Source organism: Babylonia areolata, chromosome 1, assembly GCF_041734735.1.
Source record: "Babylonia areolata isolate BAREFJ2019XMU chromosome 1, ASM4173473v1, whole genome shotgun sequence".
NCBI lineage: Eukaryota > Metazoa > Mollusca > Gastropoda > Neogastropoda > Buccinidae > Babylonia > Babylonia areolata.
The window spans coordinates 82,202,751-82,215,575 of NC_134876.1; the positions used below are offsets into that span (position 1 = coordinate 82,202,751).

The window sequence follows — 12,825 nt, forward strand, 5'->3', positions numbered from 1 at the left end:
CACTTAGCAGCAGTGCAGGCCCGTCTCCTCTGCCGGGTTACCTAGCCTCTAGCACCCTGACAGTGCACCACTCTGAGGACTGCTGCACAGTGAGAGTGATCACATTCTGGCTGTGGTTGATCATTGAAGAGCTGCCACCAGTGGCGTGGGAATGCCACTGCCATCATTAAGCTGGGGAGACAAACCACTGACTTCCATCTTCACTGGAATAAAATGTACTTTCCTTACCATTGTGTTGTGTGTGTGTGGGTGGGTGGGGTGTATACACATTTGTGTGTGCGAGTGTGTGTGTGTGTGTGCTCGAGTGAGTGTGTGCATGTCTTAAATAAAAAAAACAACAACTGCAAGACCTGGTTCAAGTGGATGCTGTCTGTTGCGATAAAACCTAAAGACATGAATCACGCACAGGTATGATGCCAGACTACTATCAGGTCTGTCCAACGCCCTTATGACCTGGTGAACAACCAAACAAATTATTATTGCCGCATTTTGTATAAATTAACAAACACTTAAACATATACACAGTACCCCAATTTCCTTAACCCATTCAACCTTTTTGATGCAGTAATAGTTAGAAAATACACTCACATGTTTTTTTCCCCTTCATATTGACTTTAATGTTAACAAAGCCAAAAATACTGCAGAAGTTAGTTCCCTTTGCTTGCAATTTATGCACAATACAACAAGGAATATGGAAGCGCTTTAATTAAACAAATTCGACGTGGATAGATATGGATGACTCCATGCTCAACTCCTGATTCTGTTCAATCACCTGGACATACACATGTACACACACTGCTGATGGATTGTTCTCCGCACTTGTTTACAAAATGAAGAGTGAGGGAAAAGTGAGTTTAAAACCGACACCTTGGTGGCAGATCTGACCATGGCTGACATCTAAATCCTGATCAGTGTTAAGTTACCTGTGGTCTTCTCAAAGAAAAATAAAGTATGCAATGTCCACAAAGTATGTTCATTCTATCCCTTTCCCTTTGTCCTAAAGAAAAATAAAGTATGCAATATCCACAAAGTATGTTCATTCTATCCCTTTCCCTTTGTCCTTTGCATTTACATTGACTTGTCAGAACTCAAGTATGTCATGTTTCATGTTGGTCTCTATTTCCAGAAGCAACTAACAACTTGGAAACACTTCAAATGACCTTAAGAATTGTAAAAGTAACCGATTATTTCATTTGTGCCATCCTCTGAAAACCATCATCTATGCTGAACACACCACACAAACAGAGGGATCTGTCGAAAAAATACCTTTATTCATTTCTGAGGCCACTACAAAACCTAGCAGCAAATAGACGTACAACAGATGAGAAAGACAACCTGTAGTCCGAGTGGCTGGTATGACAATACAACCAAACTTGTTTGTTTCTATTCAGCATCCAACCACACATGTTTTGATATTGTCACTATAAAATACTTTAGTCTATTTACAATAGTCATCAGCAATGTCTGTCTAAGAAACACAGAAATTCTATTGTTAAAAAACAAGACAAAAATGTGTACTGACAGAGAACACACACATTCACTACACAATAAATCGAATAATGCCTGTGTAGATTATCATTAAACAACAGATATAACAAATTGATTTCTTTAAAAAATATATAAACAAAAAGAAGAAGAAGAAAAAGAAAAGTAAGAGGTTAAAACATGGAAAAGAATGTCTCAACTGGAGATGTACGGCTGCCTGCAGCTGTTAAACTTTACCCTGCCCAGGCTCTGGCTGGAACCGATTCAAACCGCTCCACCCAGGAACACAGAGACCAAGGGCCAACACTACACAACAGGGAACGTACCAAGAAAATGCAAATAAAACTACCGAAGTTCATCATCATGACTCATAAAATGAACTCCATACTGACCAAATTCACAAAGGATTCATGGGTCACTGCCACAAGCAACCACAGTCCAACACTTCATGGAAGTGGAGATAAGGGAGGGTGGAGGGGAGGGGCGTGGGGAAGACAAGAAATAAAGTCTGTTGCCCACCACTATAGCCCTTCGATGTGCAAGACGACAGATGATATTCGTGACCTAAATTGAACACCATGCTTCTCGTCTTGTCTGAACAAATAATCCATGCTTCACATTTTGTCTGAATGTAACATATAAATGCACCAACGCTTATTCTTTTCCTTGCGTGATTGCAGATAAAGCACATTCACCTCTTCATCCTTTATATGCCATTTGTTTGTTTGCCTTCATTACCTAAAACGAATTCATTATCTTCTGCTGAAAATAGAAGCTGACTTGGCAAATCTAATGGTCAATTACAGTAAGTCAATTTGAAATTAATAATTTGAAATGTTGGGAAAACAAGTTTTATTCAAGTAAAAACATGTTATGGTTAAACAGAAATGTTTTATATCCCAGTTCCAAAACAAATCAGATTTTAAGCTAAATAGAAACAGCCTCCTACAAGCTTTGAGACTGCATTTTATTCATAATCGAGAAATCTTTGGAAGCATTTTGATTTCTTCTTATTACTAGCTCAACTGGTAAACCAATTTTATGTTCTAAAGTTTGATTAAAATAGATCCCTTGGCATAAATATAGTAAGTACACTATCATTTGTACCAATTCCAATTTCAAACAGAAGTCACCGACTTAATTTCAACCTTTTACAGCAGACACAATGAAATGAAAAATAATTTACTGAACAGAACGTATCATGACTGACATCAGTTTCCTGTCAACAAACATACCATTTTCAAAATTCATCCCAACAGCCAATAAACTTACCAGTGAGAAAATATATCACTAAGTTGGAACAACATGTCTTTCTGGAAAGCTCTGAGAAGTCACAGCACACACACACAAAAGCAATGGATGGACACAAAAGGAAAAAAATGTGTTTATTATCAGCACAAACAGAAATGTTAGTCACATATATCTTGTGTCAAATGGAAGCAAACAAAGGCCCACAGGACAGTGCAAACAATGATGACAACCACAAAAAGTCATATTTTAAAGATTAATTGATTCAAGACAATAATACTGCTGAGGGACAAGTTGTCACGAAGTGCTGCTCTTCTGAGTCTTGAGGATTTGCATCCATGTAAAATCTGTGTGAGGATTTCTCTGTTCACATTCTCAAATTCACACAAAGAAGCTAGAGAACCAAGTCTCGTGTAAAATGTGTCAATTGATTCACCATCATTTTGCACTGCCTGACGAAAACGAGTTTCATAAGCGATATTTTTCTTTGGTGTCAAATATTAATAATAATAATAATAATAATAATAATGGATACTTATATTGCACACTATCCAGAAATCTGCTCTAGGTGCTTTACAAAAACGCTTTTGATAACATAAAACATTATATCTATGTTACATACACACACCAAAATGTGACCACACACACACACACGCGCGCGCGCGCGCGCGCGCGCGCACGCACGCACACACACACACACACACTGCATACATACATTTTAACATACATGTGTATCTAACAGCTACCCTAACACATACGCACACATAGGCAGGCACAAACTTACATAGACACACGCACACACAATACACATTCACATACATGCATGTAGTTGTGGACCTGCCACAATTGAACTTATTGCTGAGGGAAAAGGTGAGTTTTGAGACGAGATTTAAAAGATGCGAGGGAATCAGAATGACGGAGGTTATCAGGGAGCTTGTGAACATCATAACCGTCAGCTCCACCTTTCTGTTCGTCAGTGAAGCTGTCGAAAATATCGTACGCTTCGTCGCCGATGTAGTGCAATAAAAGAGCTTTCTTGCGCTTGTTTTCGGTGATATCGAGACCACAAAGCATATTTTCAAATTTAGAGATCCACTTTGTCCATCTTGTACCAACAGATTGTTCATCTTCGAAGTAATTTTAGATAGAAAATTTCCTTTTAATTACACATACTTAACCGTGACTCAACTAGTGCAGAATAGCGCGACAAGGTGGAGGGCTTGCCTGTTCTACTGTCTGTGTGCTGTGATGGCCTCTTGTGCAACTACCACAGAAGCGATGCCTCTTGAGCCATCATCCCGCAGGCGTGCGAACGTCTCTCAGGTAGAAGTCGATGAAGCTGGCAGGGTTTTTCCAGTAGGCAGCATCCATGATGTCTTGCCACTGCAGAGGCAACGCCTCTTGAGCCATCATCCCTAAAGCGATAGATGTCCCTCAAGTAGAATTGGATGAAAGTAGAGTGTACTGTGTCACCTAAGGATATTGGTGCGGACAAAGAAGACGGAGGTCCGCAGCTGTATTGTGGGAGAGGTCTGTGGACCACAGCTGTGCTGATAAATGTAGAGCAAAGAAAATCGGGTCGGTGTGTTGAATCCACACTTTACTGAGAGCCCTTCGAATCAAAGGAAGGGAAGGAAAGACGTACCCTTATAGGGTTGTCTCATTTGAGCGCAGTTGAGCGTCAATGCAAGGAGGTGCACATGTGGTTTGATCTGATGATTCCACATCGGTTGTGGGCCGATAGTGGAAGTGATATATGTGTTTGAAGGAAACTGTGGCACAAGACAGAGGTAGGCCACCATGTTGGGCTTGCCTTAGGCGTGACAGCCAGATCTGTAGAGCTCCTCCATGCGAGCTGACAGGCGATGGGCGCTCCCCCTGCCACTTTTTTGTCGTTGCCAAAAAATGACAGCACTGGTATGTTGCCCATGCACAGAATGGCAGACATTTGGCAACAAAAGACTTGAGGTCCTTGGTGTCTCTGAGACAGGGCTGTGTAATTGCCCAGGTAGGCACCATCACAAAGGGGCATACGGATGGCTTGGTGGCTTCTCTACCTGAGTGTGGCATGTTGGAGCAACCTGCAGAAAGTTGTCGGCAGTCAATGGCTGGGCTGGATCAGGCTGTGGAAGTGCACTGCATGTGCCCGCAGGTCACTAAGTCTCATTCTGTGGTGGAATTCCTAATGGAAGAGGGTTTCCATGGGGAAATTTTTTGCTGAAGGTTCTTTAGTGAGAAAGGGGACCGGATCCATGACAGGCCTCTGGCTGTGTGTGGTGCGCACTAAGTCTGGGATGGAGCGGGGCGGGGGCAGGGAGGTAAGTGGCTCAAGATGTGTTGTACTGGCCATTTACATCAAATCACTGATCTGACATACGTTTTCAGTATGGCCAACAGCAAAGTGAGAGCTGTATTATCAATGGTTTCTTAATTGCAAAGGGAAATCATTTGCAGCTTAGTCTTTCATGAAGGACTATGTCTCTCAGACTAGAAGTCAAATTGCACTGGGACTGAGTGCTGTAGCCCTGGGCCTAACTAGCCTTTGGGATCCGTCCCAATGATGAGTCCTAAGGCCCTCTTGATCGAGGGACTGGGGATGCAACTTGGGCAAAACACTCTCTACTATAAATTGTATAATCGAATTCCAGCCCGAATAGTCGGGACAGCAGTTGCCTCCTCTGCTGTTCTGATGTTGACTGTCGTACACGACTGATTATCATATATTGTTCCTAGGAGGACACCAATCAGCATGGGTAAATCAGGAAACAGCTGCTGTGTGCTTGAGGGATGAAGGTGTCCACCATGCAGGTTATGTTGAAATGTAAGGAAGCCGGAAGGAGTTGACAGTGACTTGTGATGCAACCGTGTGCCTGAAAGACATGGTGCTTGCTTCCAAAGTGACAACAAAGTCATCCTCTGACAGGCCCTTGACTGAAGGCTGGGGCTCCATGATGGGATAGCCTGCCTAGGCTAGAAACCCCTGGAAGTGTCTCATTGGAAAGAGAGTGCTTGAGAAGGAATGCCCATCTGTAACCACAGCAGTGGTTGTGTGTTGAGGCTGAAAGGATCGGGCAGGGAAGACCAAGTGCAGAAAGTGCTTTTAAACGCCAAATGTTTGAGACGTCGATGCTGGATCTCTGTTCAAGCAAGGTGATGGGGCGAACTGATGTGCTTGAATGCGGCATCTGCCGTGCTGGTATGAGTGGGCAGAAAGGTACGCCCCTGTGGGTAATGGACGGTTCGTTGTGCTTTGTGAGACGCATCCGTCCTCGTCAATATGCCTTTCTCCCAAGTGTAGAGGAAAACAATTATTACCCAGGCCTTCTGCTACAAGAGAGGAGTGGAAGAGATGGGCTTAGGGTGATTGTCTCCTGCCCAGTGGGCAGTTTTCGGGTCCGCTAAAACTTGGAAGGCAAAGATAGACACCCCTTCATGGGAGGGCTAGCTAGGATGTAGGGCCCGTGTGGAGCTGTTATCACAACCACAGTGGTGCAAACCAAGGGTTGTTGTAGACAGGGGGGGGGGGGGGGGGAAGAAGGGGTGCCTTACAAACTTGGAAGGAATGAAGGCCATGTATGTCCGGAGTGGCACCTTTAAGCTGGATTGCCTCATCCCTCCTTGTACCAAGTTAGGGCTTCTCCAGCCCTATGGGTGATTGTTGTAGGCAAATGAGTTGGGTTGCCTTGTCCCTCCTTGCACCAAGAGAGGGCATTCTTTGCCCTGTGGGTGGGAAGGGAGTACATTCAGGCGTGAATGAGGCAGTTTTGTATGTGAGTGCCGTCATCCTCAGAAAGCAAGGTATGGATGAATTTATGAAAATGAATACGTATATGTGCAAAGGGATTATGAACTTCCACCAACTGAAGTGACTCAGTGATGTCAGGAATATGCCAATGACAAGAGATCGAGTCACAAGAAATAAGCGGCTGTATAAGCATACGTGTAGCATGCACAGATAATTATACCCAAGTAAATGGGTAAGTGTGCATAATCAGTAATGGAAAGGAATCTGTGTATGGACCTATATATGAAATGTACATACACATATGAATAAAGTGCCAGAACGTAGACGCAGAGAGTTCTGGGCATTGTGAACAAAGGACGCAAATGCAAGTGTGCCTATATTGCTATGTAGGGAATCTCAATGAATAGATGTCGATGAATAGAGATAGAAATATAATTGTACATGTTAATATGAAAGTCGTATGAACATATCCCGTAAGCGCACACACATGTGTATACCGAGGGAAGAACCCAAAAGTTCAGTCGCCAATGACCTGAGAAACAGCAAGAAAGGTGCAGTTGCTGTGCAAAGTTGTGTAAAGTCCATGAATGGGCATCAGGACCCAATGAGAAACCGAAGAAACATCGTTGGTGGACAGCACGGGGGGCAGGAGTGACGTGCTGTGTCGGTTACAAATGCGGAGTTGCCTCCCTTGGCGCCGATAATCGGCGAAAAGGATGGTGTCTTTAGAGCACATATCCCCTGATGTGACGTTTCCTCGCTGTAGAGGGAGGAGTGTCATGCTGTGTGTGAGAGTCCGTGGTTCGATGCCACCGTAACCGATACAGGTGAATACGGCCGCATGGGGAATAATTATAATGTCCCTAAGTGCCGTGGGCATCCCTACCCGAATCAGTCGCCATTGGACGCGAGACGGTCGGGACATGTGGCATGACGGCGCCGTAAGCCAGTGTTATGGGCGTCGTGGGCGAGTGGGTGGCAAGTCCGTTGGCTTGCCGTGGGATGTGCATCCCGCTGTAGGTGAACGGCGGTCCAATCTCGCGAATAGTTCCTGCGAGAGGACCGACGTTCAACTGTTGTGTGTTGACGGATAAAGGGATAGACAAGATCGGAAAGAGCACTGCCGAGTGGCAGGATAGTGTTATCAAGAGGCACTCCGACGAGGAATTGCCGATATTAGTCTGGGTAACAGTGGAGTTATGCAGTGGCGCAGAAAAAACCAGCACTGCCGAAGTTCAATGGGCCGTGCACGCATCTGCTCTGTGGGCAAGGGGCAGAGCAGACGCTAGGTGTGGCACCAGTGCATAATTGCTGCAGCAAGTTAACAATGGGTTGCTGGTTGTTTGGTTGAGCAGCTTGCTGAGACTGTTGGCGAGGGGCCGTGCTAGTAAAGGGAAGTAACTGCGGCGGTCAGTGGCAAGGGTGCCGAAGCAGGAGTTGTCTCCCTTGGATCGGACTCCGGGGACAAGGGGAGGGTGCACGCGCATGGGCGAGTGTGTCCCCTAGTGGTCCACCTTCCTCCCTACACCTGGGGAGGGCATCCCAATGCCCCTCGGTCGCCATAGGATCCGAGACGGAAGAGGCATGCTGGGTGGGGGGCGCGTGAGCCGATGTCACGGCTGCCACCACGGACGCATCGCACATATGGCCCAATCTTGCGTGCGGATCCAAAGCCAGTGCATGGTGTTGTTTTCCCAAAGGGATTATGGCACATTCCATTGTTGGCATGGGGAAAGTGATAGAGGAGATCGACTCGGGTGTCCTGCCGACTGGCACGGCCGAGAATCGCGGATCGCGTTGAGTTTGTTCGCGAATTGAAATGAATAGCATCAATGGCACCACTGACCTGAGTATGGGGTAACGTACCCCTAGAAGTCACCGGAGAAGGTGCAGGAGGTGGTGAGTCGACCAGAGGGAGTGAAGGAAGTGGAGGAGGCGGTATAAATAAATATTATGTGATTTTCAAATAATTTGTAAAGATATGATTTCTAATATACCAGGTCCTATGTCCTTAAATTCATTACAGTTGGGTCATCAAGGGGGAAATGAAAATAAAACCTCTACAGACTTGAGCTGTAGTCAGATTTTTGTTCAAGTGCACATGCCTGAAAGAAAAGAAAGGAAGATAAAAACAAAGTAACTCTCAGTTCACTGGTACATGCAGACAACCATCTGAAAATGCAAAGATCTTGAACAGGGTTAGGTGCATTTGTTTGTCACGACATTGACTGTGGATATGTCTGTAATCTGTTTTTGCACTTACAGACATAACTTTCGCTTACTGAACCACAATTACCTTGTGGAGGTGGTTGTGCTCTCAACGGCACACCCTCAGCTGCACTGAGATTGTTTGTGTCTGCATCCTCCACTTGCTTCTTCCTTTTTATTGCATTCTGGTTTGTTTCTTCGGCTTCTGCCTTCAGCAGCAATGCTTTATCACATGCTGTGTCAAAGGCTCACCTCGGCGTCTCATCAATTCCTGAACTAAAAGAAATAGAAGTAATTATAGCAAGTATGTTTTATCAAACCTTGCTGAAAATTAGGAATGTCTGGCTTTTAGTGAAGTGTGCTTTCCATATATACGTGTGCATGTGCAGCTGTAACTTGTGTATAATTACAGGAATGATAAATGCACGTAACTAAACATGGTGTGAGATGTGATGTTAACGTCAGTGTTTTTTGTTGTTGTTTTTTGTTTTTGTTTTTTTGTTTGTTTTGTTTTGTTTTGTTTTGGTTTTTTTGCATGCATGCACCATTTTACGAATCATAGCCTTTTTAGCAGTTTTCTTTTTGATATGTATATATATTTACATCAATTTATCCATTTCATTATAACTGTGTGTCTTACGCCCTTTCTTGCTATGAGGAGCAAAGCTCAGTCTCTCAGCGACTTGCTGGTTCTTCTTGTCAGGGTCTCATGCTGCATTTGTTTCCTTCCCAAGAATGGCCTCTTTGGAAAGGGTTGTAGAGGGCAACCTCATCCATGAGTTCATGGTCTTCTTGGGTGGTGTATTTTACAGCTGCCATGTCTGAAAAAACATGATACATTCATGATGTTATCTTTCTAGTATATATCAGTATTATACTTGACAACATACTGTCCATGCAAAAGTTTATCAGCCAGACCTATCAGTCCTGCTACTGTCAATTACAGCACATCAGTTCCATTCAGAAATATCTGTCCACCGATTTTGCATATAGACTTCTTGTTTCACTCATTCTCTCTCGCCTCGACTTCTGCAACTCTCTATTGTCTGGTTTGCCTGCTTCATCCCTCCAGTCACTCTAGCGCATACAAAACTCTGCTACCTGACTTGTCCTCAGAATGAAAAGGTCTGAGCACATCACTCCTCTTTTACAACATCTTTACTGGCTCCCTGTCTCACACAGAATAAAGTACAAGATCTGCACTCTTTGTTATAAATGTATTCACAAATCTGCCCCTTCCTATCTCTGTGGCTGCCTTCACATCTACACCCCATCTCACTCTCTATGATCGGCTTTGGATCCACTCTGTCTATGCATACCCAGATTCAAACACTCCACTGTTGGCCACCAATCTTTCTCTGTCTCTGGACCTTGCATTTGGAATGAGCTCCTCCCCCCTCAACCCCTCCCCCCCTTCACTTCGTCAGGTCTCAGCACTCAGCTCTTTCAAGTCTGGCCTTAAAATCTACCTTTTCCCAAGACAGCCTCCCTTCCCTGCCCCTTCATTGTTTTCCAGTTGTTTTTTTCAGTCTAGAGTTATGCATGTGTGTGACTGACTGGTGTGAAAGCGATTTGATTTGTCCCTGCACAAGATTCAGCGCTTTATAAATACTAATTATTATATAACGATTTTTGGAAAGATGTAGTTAGCTCGTATCTTGACAGCAGGCCGTTAAAATTACTTTCAGACATCAAAAGTAACAACTTTCACTCCCAATTGCTGTTTAACAACGCCTTGATAAAGTATAAAATTAAATTATTATTCTTCAAATCTTGGAATGAGAAAGGACTTGAATAAGTAAAAGACATAATCAATTTCAGGGAAAATAGAGTGTTGTCTTTAAGAGAGGTACAGGATATAGTGCGTAAAAACAAAGCAGACATTGTTTTTGAATATAACGCATTGATAAATTTGATACCAAAGGCATGGCTTTAATGGATAGAAAGAGGGGAAAAGGAGGATGAAACACAGAAATGTAATGTAAGCCTGTACAACACAAATCTAAAACAGATTTTTTTTAAATGCACTCATAAACAAAGAGAAAACTGTTCCCAACGCATACTACTTCTGGCTCCGAAAATTTGGTATCCACTTACTCGGGTCAACCTGGTCTATAGCGAGAGATATAACAACAGAAACTAGATTAAGAGTTCTGCACTCGAAAATTTTACACATCTACCCCACCAATATCCTTCTAAACAAAATGAAAGTAGCAGAAAACAATAAATGTCCCTATTGTAAAGATTTGGTAGATTACATTGAACACTTTTTTTTTTTGATTGCCCAGTAACACACAACTTCTGGAAGTATATTGAACAAAAACTACTAACAGAAACAAGTGTCCACTTGAAACTGTCAGCATCAGATATCCTGTTTGGGATTGAAAATTCACCACATCTGAAAGGAAATTATGCGTATATCAATAATATTAGTGGGTAAAATGTGTGTAAGTATCTATTAAAAGACCAAATCAATCTTTCCCTTACAGGTTATTTTTGAATGAGAATTTGAAACAAGACGAATTCACGTGGAAAAAAAACAACAAACTTCCATCTACAAATAACGTCAAATGATTGAATGAGAAGTGAGAAAGAGACAAATATGCACACAGAAAGCACACCAGAGCATGAACACCCCCCCCCCCCCACCCCTCCCCCACCCCCCAGACAAACCAAACAATCTTCCAATACTTAAGTTTTGCAACGCGATTGTCCATATATGAAGAAACAGACAGACATAGAATTGTGTATGAATGAAGGTAAAAACAACAACAAAGAAAAACATTGATTTCAAGCTTTGTACACTTAATTGTATGACTTGTACATTTTCCTTCCATATTATTGTAACAAGCCCAAAATCAGTGAATGAAAAGTCGTATTTATTCCATAAACGCTATTGATTACTTTGGCATTGTGTGATTTATATACAAAATAAAACAGTAGTCGACCCAAGAAAGTCCGGGTAACCAACAAAAAAAAAAAACAACCCAAAAAAACCCAACTAATTATTATCATTATTAATATTATTATACACTATGTGTGATATGTAAATATGGGTATGACTGAAACATGTTTTTGCTTTTAACTTACTGCGAATAAAAAACAAATAAAAATAAATGCATGTCTGTGTATGGTCTGTAATCAAAGCTTTAATTAATCTTATTGGTCATTTTGATTTTCACTGCTTATCTAGATGAATACTTTTTTCTGCTGCTGCTGCTCCTCCTCATAGTTATTTTTTGTTTTTCTTCTTTTTTGTTGTTGATGAACCTTTTCCACAGAATCTTCTTTTTCTGCACCCCACCCTCTCCAACATAAGATTCCTGCGTCCCTGCTACTTTTTTCACTTGGGTGTAACTGGTTAATCTCCACCGCCAAACCATCAACAAGTGTACTGATAGGGAGAGACAATGACACATCAGTCTGAACCACACAATCTGTTTAATGACTGTACACACTTCTGCAGTCGCTTGTACGCATTGCACTACCAGGCCTACTTGTTGCCTGCTCTCAGTTCTTGTGAAGGTGCGATGAAATAAAATAACCTTAAAGGAGCTACAGCTTACAAATAAACTGCAGAGTGGCGGAATGATGACATAAAAACGATTCAGTTCTGACATAAAATTGCATTTTCTAACCTTATGTATGCACAATTTCCGATTTATGAAGGTACAAAACTGGAAGAATAATGTGGGAACCTGCCCACGGGCGACTATCGTTGCCAGTTGGAACAAAGGCGGTGTAACTCCTACACTTCATCTCGCAAGGGGGGTAATAAAGTATGCCGAAAAGTTGTCCGAGAAAAGGCAGTGAAAAGAGTGCAAACCACAGAGCTGAATAGCTCGATGGTGCAAATCCAAAAAAGCTTCTTGCGGTAGCGGGCTTCCCATGATGTCATATGACCTACTTCTCGCTCTGCTAGCGACGAAAAGCCCCCCATGAAGGCGGGCCTTCACATCCTCCCGGTGGTGGCAACACAATAAAAATTTGCTAATCTAAACCCTTGGCAGCACACACGGTGCCATAATTTATTGTTCATTTTCTTATCTTTTTTTCGGTGTAAAATAATCGAAATATTACAACTGAGGAGAAAAACAAGACATGTCATTTCATTTTATTTTATAGCCTACATGAGACTA

The 12,825-nt window shown here is 42.7% G+C and overlaps 1 long non-coding RNA gene across 1 annotated transcript; it reads right to left on the reverse strand.

Moving 5' to 3' along the window:
• Window positions 1-6,325: 6,325 nt before the first annotated feature.
• Window positions 6,326-12,398, reverse strand: LOC143293812 (uncharacterized). Its single transcript, XR_013056805.1, has 2 exons — window positions 12,325-12,398; window positions 6,326-9,507 (listed from the first exon to the last, which is right to left on the reverse strand). It is a non-coding gene; the product is annotated as an uncharacterized LOC143293812 (long non-coding RNA).
• Between the last annotated feature and the right edge of the window lie 427 nt (window positions 12,399-12,825).